Source organism: Chiloscyllium plagiosum, chromosome 10 (genome assembly GCF_004010195.1).
Source record: "Chiloscyllium plagiosum isolate BGI_BamShark_2017 chromosome 10, ASM401019v2, whole genome shotgun sequence".
Taxonomy (NCBI): domain Eukaryota; kingdom Metazoa; phylum Chordata; class Chondrichthyes; order Orectolobiformes; family Hemiscylliidae; genus Chiloscyllium; species Chiloscyllium plagiosum.
Window position 1 is genome coordinate 43,367,765 of NC_057719.1, and position 8,326 is coordinate 43,376,090.

Here is an 8,326-nt window from a genome sequence, read left to right on the forward strand (position 1 = left end):
TGGTGGCAAATGAAGGCAATACAGTCAAAATCCTTCAAACAATAGCAAAGTACTGCAGACACTGGAGGTCTGAAGTAAAAACAGAAAGTGCTGGAGAAGCTCCGAAAGTGACAGAGATGGCAACATCAGTGGGCTGAAGAAAAAGAGTCAACATTTCAAACTCAATATGACTCTTCTTCAAAATGAAGAACTTCCTCAAGTACTTTCTGGTTTTGTTTCAGTCAAATTCTTATTCAAGAAACAAAGAATTAAGAAGTCAATTACTGTGGTATTTATAATGATGACTGCAAAGTTTTGTAGAAGGCCAACTTTAAATCAACTTCAGAATAGACAGACGTAAGTGACGTGAAACAATTGACGAATTCAATGCGTCAATTTAAAATTCCAGAAAGTGATTTACTGAAGCTGACTTATGGTCATTACTTCCATGTCTATTAATTCCTTTAACAAATGCACGTGCAGACAAACCCAAATGGTATATCATTAATCCACAGTTAGATGATGGATACAAATTCAAAGTTATTGTTGCAGTCCCCAGTAGCATCTTCAAATGTTTGACTCTGCACCGACTGTTGCAGGCATAAACAGGGCCAATAGCACTCCAAAATCTGTATAAAGTGCTGCTTGTCTCAGTCACCAAAACAATGTCAAAACTCAAAGTGCTGGAGGAACTCAGCATGTCTGACAGCATCTGTTAAGAAGGAAATAAAGTTAATGTTTCAAGTCCGCTATGACTTTTGAGTCCTGCATGATGCGACTATGAAGATATCCACTCTGTTTCTCTCCACCAACCTTTGCTCAGGGAATTCAAGATCTTGGACATGGTCAATTAGCTCCATGGGGCAGTCAGAGTTAGCATCCCCTCCACATAAGGGGTGAGGAGCCAAACATCAGGCAGCTCACTACCATAGCTCATTCGGTCCTTTTGAAAGTTGTTCCCTCCTAGTGTCTGAGTTAAAAGGGCAACCCCTAGTTTTAATGTTTTAATCAGCATAACCAGGCAAACATGGCCTCAGTTCAGTATTCCATGTGCACAACAGAAATGCTTCCAGTTGTTGAGCACAATAGGAAAATTGGTACAAAGTCAACTTTTTAAAACTTAAAATTAAAAGTACTGTTTTAGAATATTTTGATTGTCTCAGCTGCTATGGTGGAACTTGTTCCATGTGTCAAAATGTGAGTGGAGTTCTCAGAGCAAGGTTTGGATGTGGACTAGCCTGAAGCCTCATCAGTGAAGTGGAAGCGCTTAGTAAATATAACATACTTCTATAGATTTGTAAATGACAAAGAAGGAAGAAGCAACAAAAAACATTGACATTTGTCTGTGTTGCTAGGCATGGACAGTCTCAAGAAAGAGTGACATAATTATAATGTGTTAACATAGTGGCAGAAGCATGTGAGCATTGCGCACCCTCTGCACTTGTCAAGATTGAAGTCAATCGATTTTTGGATAGTGAGGAATTCAAAGGATATGTGAATAGTGTTGGAAAGTTGTGTCAACTGAAAAGCTTATCTGCGATCTTCTTGAACGGTGGAATAAGCTCAAAAGGACATTTTGCCTGCTCCTGTTTCTATTTCTTACATCACATTCTTAAGTGGGTGAAAGAAGCAAACACACGAGGGGCATTACAGCATGAAGACATTCAGAGGCAGAGCAGTCAAAGTCATTGGGGCCTAACCTTCAGGTCCTTTTCAGTAGTTTCTAGAGACCTTAGTATCATCGTCCATTTAGCTGTACACATGATGGTGAGTTACTGATGCACAGTTTGTATCAACATTTCATTATCATTCTGCTTGAGGCTGACAAGAAGTAACAAAGAAACTTGACCTTTGTCTCTGTTGCTGGGTCACTGCAGGTGCAGGGTATCTACATTGAGCACACGTAGCCTTGCGTGATCCCCACCAGGAACCACACTGTTTCTCAACAGGAAAGGTTCTGATTAACTCAACGTGCAACTGACTTCTGACCACAGAGAATGAATCATGTAGTTCTGTGCTCAGTTTCCTGGCAGTGATGGAAACATTTTCTTACTGCACTAGGCCTTAATACTGAACTGTGTACCAGACAGACTGTTGGTGAATTGCCTTCACTGTCTTGTTCATGTCTTCTGACAGCAGCCTGGCACAGCCACTGAGGGCCAAGGTATTGAGATCTATGCACCAACAAGAATTCTGGTTGAAATCTTTGGTGTATTGAAATAACTATTTGATGTCTGCTCAGCATGAGAAAGATCCTTCAGTACAGAACAGATTGAGTCTCAAGATTTGGTATTCTTGGCTTTATCAGTCACAATCTGGCCATCCAAAGAGTAACTGAAGTTAATTGAGGAAGAAGAATTGGACAAGAACTATGATGATGGATATAAAGAGTGGGGTAGTACAGAAGCAGAGCACTGTCAAACAGTGTTACAAATTTACAACCTGTAAGAAAGCAAAATATTGAGGGATTCACCTAAATAATTTCTTCCTTGGTTACAGCACTGAAAACTCCATCCTTTAATTTGACCCAAATACTGATACCCACCATGTCACTGCCATCAAGCTTACAATCAGCAGCTATGTCAAACATTTCAATTTCACCAAACTCCATTCTTCATTTCACAAATGGATATCTTTGAATCAACATTATGCAAAGGCCTGGGACCTACCTTTGGTACTTCATTGCTTATTCCAGTGCTCCCATGAGATAGCTATCCTAGGACCCTCTGTTTGGAAGGTGGGAGGCTGCTGTTGGGAATTTGGAGGCTGGGCCATTAACTTGTGAATCTCTAACTCCATTGAATGTCCAATTGAAATATGTTGGAACTGAACTTCACATTACCAAACCTGCCATCTGACTGAGTGGCTGTAAGTAAAAGGGTGATGGTAGTGGGTAAGGCAAAGAGGGAGGGAGGGGGGGCAGGCATACTGCAATTCTGAAAAGTTAGTACAGGAGCTAATAGTGCCTTTGAAGCATGGCTACACTACAGTTCTGCATGGAAATAGAGTGCAGACATGTTGGAAGACTATGCAGCTCAATTTGTGTTCTCCTTCAGGAGGAAATATACATGAAGGGTGCTGGATCCCAAAGCCAAGCTGGCTAAGTGTAGGCCATTCACCCCTTCAAACCTATATCAGCATTTTAACAGGTGATGGCTGATCTGTACCTACTTATCAGTCTTTAATGCACAACCAGTGACACCTAATGTCATAAAAAGTTTGTAATTGACCCAGCATCAATCAAGCTTATTGGAAAAGAATTCCAGATTGTCACACCTTGTATGCGACCTATTTTTAAAATGATATCCTTTCATTCTGATTTCCTCAACCAGAATAAATATTCCAAAATAAAAATAATGCAGCTGCTGGAAATCCGAATGGAAATGCTTAGTAAATCATGATGTGAAGGTGCCGGCGTTGGACTGGAGTGGACAAAGTTAAAAATCACACAACACCAGGTTATAGTCCAACAGGTTTATTTGGAAGCACTAGCTTTCGGAGCGCTGCTCCTTCATCAGGTAGCTAGTGGAGCAGGATCATAGCAGGATCTGTGTCCTATGATCCTGCTCCACTACCTATCTGATGAGGGAGAGCGCTCCGAAAGCTTGTACTTCCAAATAAGCTTGTTGGACTATAACCTGGTGTTGTGTGATTTTTAACTTAGTAAATTAGGCAGCATTAGTAGAGAGGAAAACAAGAATTAGTGTTTCAGGTTGATGACCTTCTGTCACAACTGATAAAAAAAATTCTCTCTTGTTTTTATCAATTCCTTTTGTCTTTTTAATCATCTCAATTAGTTGACCCCTAAAATCAGGTCTTTCGCAATAGACAAATACTGATGAAGGAAAACTATATTGTTTTCTCAGCAACCAAGTGATGCAACTAACAGGGTAAGTTAGCTCAGTTGGTTAGAGGCTGGTTAGTGATGTTAACAGTATATGTTCAATTCCCATGTGAGCTGAGGCCACCAGGAAGGTCTCTCTTTCTTAAGCTTTCTACCCACCAGAAAAGTGATGGCCCTCAAGTTAAACCACCACCAGTTGTGTTTCTCTATTGAGAGAGAAGCCCTGTGGTCTGAGATGACTTTACCATTTTATAATCAATATTATTTTTTTCCATCACCCTTGCACAAGCAGCAAAAAGGATCAGCTCTCCTTGCTAACTGAGGAATTGCTTAAATGTGACAGACAAGCTGATCGCAGTCCCATCTCCCCTCCAGTAAATCATTAAATTATCCAGTATGAGTATCCAATTAGCGAGTTGCCAACCTGCCTACAATGTGGTACAGAATAGTTGACAGCACAGGGTACATGCCTTATACTGTTATAGTGGTTCATGGAGGCCTATCTCTTTGACTTGCTCCACCTTAATGTGGAGTGGTGCCCCTCTCGATGAATAATCAATTGTCTCTCTCTCTCTCTCTCTGAAGCAGAGACATGCCCATGATTCTTGGACTATGGCTAATGATCAATGAAGAGATTGTAACAATGAAAATGGGCTAAATTTGAGTACCATGACCCTGATCCCAACAACAGGCTGAATGAATTCCAGGTTGGGAACCCAGAAGTCCACATTGTAGAACACCAGAGGAGAATGAGTTGGTGCCTAATTAAGGGTTTACTTGCCAGATACCAATCCAATGAGGGATGGTGGCCAGGCTTCACAGCCAAATTGGAGGGACAAATGGAAGCCATGGTGGCCCCCGCTGTGAGAAATAGCTGCTGCTGTTGTAGGTGGGAGACCAAGTTGGTTACTTGATGGAGGTGCCCTCTGAAAACTTGTAAGCAGTACAAAATAGGTTGTCTCCACAGCTTTCATACCATAATTGCAAATGGGGAATTGATTGGATGTTTTAATTGTCCAGTGGGTGTGTAGCTGTTAGGCCCCTAAAGCCATTTCTGTGAAAACAGATTGGAGGGAGGCACATGCCAGCAGATCAGCACACTGGTCAGAAAGCAAGAAACCACTACCAAACCTACCTCCACCTCAGAACAAAGATTCTGCCTGCTATGTCACTTTCTCATCTATAACTAACCAGGGTGTGATGAGAAAATGCTTCCCTATTGTAAGGAACAGGCACTTATTCTGCCCATTGAATTAGGGAACTATATGCCCCTTGCCCTTATCAAACTATACTTGAGGTCAGACATCTCCCATTTGTGGTTAACATGCTGGATTATTATTCTGAGGCTTGAATCTAGAGTCTGCAAGCTAAGAACCACCAGATGGTAATTTAAAAATTCAAATTTATTTTAAATTAAACTTTGATATTAGTAAACAAGGCTATTAAACGGCTTGAAAGGACTCAAGTTGTCTAAGTGAATGAAAACTGTCCTCCTCTCTCTGCTTGGTGAATGTATGGTTTAACTGTGTGATTAATGTGTGACTTAACTGTCCTCTGAAATTGCCTAGCAAGCAATTAAGGAAGCTACTTTTAGGGATGGGCAAAAAATGTCAGCCTTGTCATCAATAAACACACCCTGAGAATTAATTCTTGAAAAAATGAAGGACAGCAAATATTAAAACCAAAACTGCACAATTCAAATCTTATTGGTCAGTTTCGACTACAGATGTTAGCTGCTCACTCACTGACTATAATTAGAAATTCATGCTAGCCCACTCAGAATAGCATCTGCCACACACAAGTGGGAGATCGTGTCTTTCTGCATCTTTTGAAATTTACATGCATGCTAGAGATAATAATGAATACATTTAATTAGAACTTGCCAATTATCTTGTAATACTGAGTTAGAAGAAGTTTTCAAAATAGTTCAGTTAAGGTGATAATTACCTGAATATCATTAAATATAAAACAAAGCTAAATAATCTTTCCATCTCATTCACTCTAACAAACAAGAACGTTTTGCACAGCATACTCGTACAGGTCAGCCTTTAGGATGAATAATATCTGGTGCCTGAGGATGTTTCCTTTTTTGCTTCAAGGTGCAAAACAGAAAGGGAATGTACATAAGCTGCCAATTTATTCTTGTAAATCACTTCAGTTGGTTTAAACATGCACTCTCAAGGAAAACATTCCCTGGGCAGCTTTAGTGCTGAGTGTCCCCTAAACACTGTACCTTAAACCCAGTCACAGTAGATGTGTAAAACTTATGGTATCACTACCAAAGAATCACTTCTGTCTTCTTGTTACCTAATTATGTCCATTATTGTATAAGACTCAGTTTGTTTCAAATTGTATTACATCTTCCAGGTAGAAACAAGACAGATACTTCAGTTACAGTACAAAACGCTTTCGCAAGGATAATGTCCTTTGACTGGGGTGTTAAACCAAAACCCTGGGGCTAAATACAATATCCAAAGGGGAACCAGTTGAAAACAGTTAATCCTCACCCACTCAATGTAATGCTGACAACGTGCACACTTAATGCTGTCTGTTGTTTTAAATGACTTCAGAATCCAATCAGCACCAATGGTACAGCTATCTGACCGAAAGCCTAAATAAGTGTTGGCCCATTCCTTCAGGCCTTGAAGGTGGCCTTTTTTTTGGAGCTATTCCAGTCAGTTATGAACAGGAGACTAGCAAAGATTTGATGGTGATGAGGCATAGGAGTTGAAATCTTCTGAACATTGCTACTGACATTGAGACAGCTTGCAGCTGCCTCATCCGCGACCTATATGGCATCCAAAGTCAAATTAGGGCTTTATTGCGTGGTTACGTTTTTCTTTGAGGTAAATGAACAATTGTTGCTGTGATTGAACGAGCAAGGAACAGGAAGAGCATGTGAATGACCAAGCAAGACAGAAAGAGAATGTGCATGAGCTGTCTGTAGATTCTCGTAAAACTATTATAGATTTTGTTTTCCTGTTTGCATGTGTGGGTGGAACAAAAACTGTTGCAATGTGGTCAAGGCAATTTACTGAGCCCTGCCAGTCTAAGCAGGGCGCAGCGAACCAAACAGACTTCCTTCATATTGTGCATGAAGTCACTCACTCTCACTGGGTGTGGTTATCAGAATAGACAAGATCAAGGAAGTGGAGAAAGCAGAAAGTTAGCAGGAACTCCGCAGGGTTTGCTATACATGAACAACAGTACAATCACTTTCAATGAAAATGTGCCAGTTGCTATAATTTCAATATTTTACTTGTGGCACTTCTAATAAACATTCTTGATTTGATAAATACAATTAAGTGACTGGTCAACCAGAAATATTGCTGAAATACTTCTATCAAACTTCAATAAAGTTTATAGCATTTGAATGCAATTCTCTGCAAAATTTCATGTTGACAATAGTTTCAACACTCCCAGCACATCAGCACCATTAAGAATGCAACAATATTCAGCCAAAAATGATAAGTTTCACATGATGATAACCTTTATGCTTTTCATCAAGGAAAACAGATAGTTATTAATGCATAACATAAATAAAACAAATAACTGCAGAAGCTGAAGATCTGAAACAAAAACAGAATTTGCTGGAGAAACTCAGCAGGTCCGGAAGCATCTGTGGAGAGGAAGCAGAGTTAACATTTAGAGTCAGGGACCCTCGTCAGAACTGTTAACAGCTAGAAAAAAGTGCTATTTATGTTGATGACAGGATATACAGGATATTTGGGGAGGTGGGGGGTGGGGTGTGGAGGGAGGGAGGAGTGAGCAGAAACATGGAGATGGAGCCCAGAGAGGGAGAAAGGAATTTAGTTAGTCAAAGGGATGGTTGATAGTAAGCCAGGGAATAATAAAAGTTGATAATGGGGACAATGAGTAGGTGAAACTGGGTTATCTGAAAGCAGCCTAAATCAAGGCAGGGCCTGGAGTGTTGGAGTCAGTAAAGGACATGGAAGGAGATGATCTGGCTCTAAAATTATTTAGCTTGATATTGAGTCCTGAGGGCTGTAGAATCCCAAGTAGAAGCTAAGATGCTGTTCCTCTAGCTTGCGCGGAGCTACATTGGAGCCCAGCAGCAGGCCCTAGACAGAAATATTGGCCAGGGAACATAGTGGTGTACTGAAGTAGCAAGCAACAGGAAGATCAGTGTCATTTTTATGGACAGAATGTAGATGTTCTGCAAAACGGTCACCTAGTTTGTTACATATGTGATAGTGTTATCCTATACACTTGAGCTATAATTATGTCATTATACATCTCCAGTCAATATTAGTTTTATGGTGAGAGAGCAGAGTTGATCAAATTACTTGAAAAAGGAAAAAAATCTTTCTGCTGTCTAATTCACCTGATTGGATAATGTGCCACTCTTTAATAACAAAAAAATAGCTGGTACCTCTGCCAACACTGGATTTCCACATTATTCTGTTGAAGTGTTTGTTTAGTCTTTTAACTATTCTTGTGTGAGCTGTGGCCATCACTAGCAAGGCCAGCATTTGTTGCCTT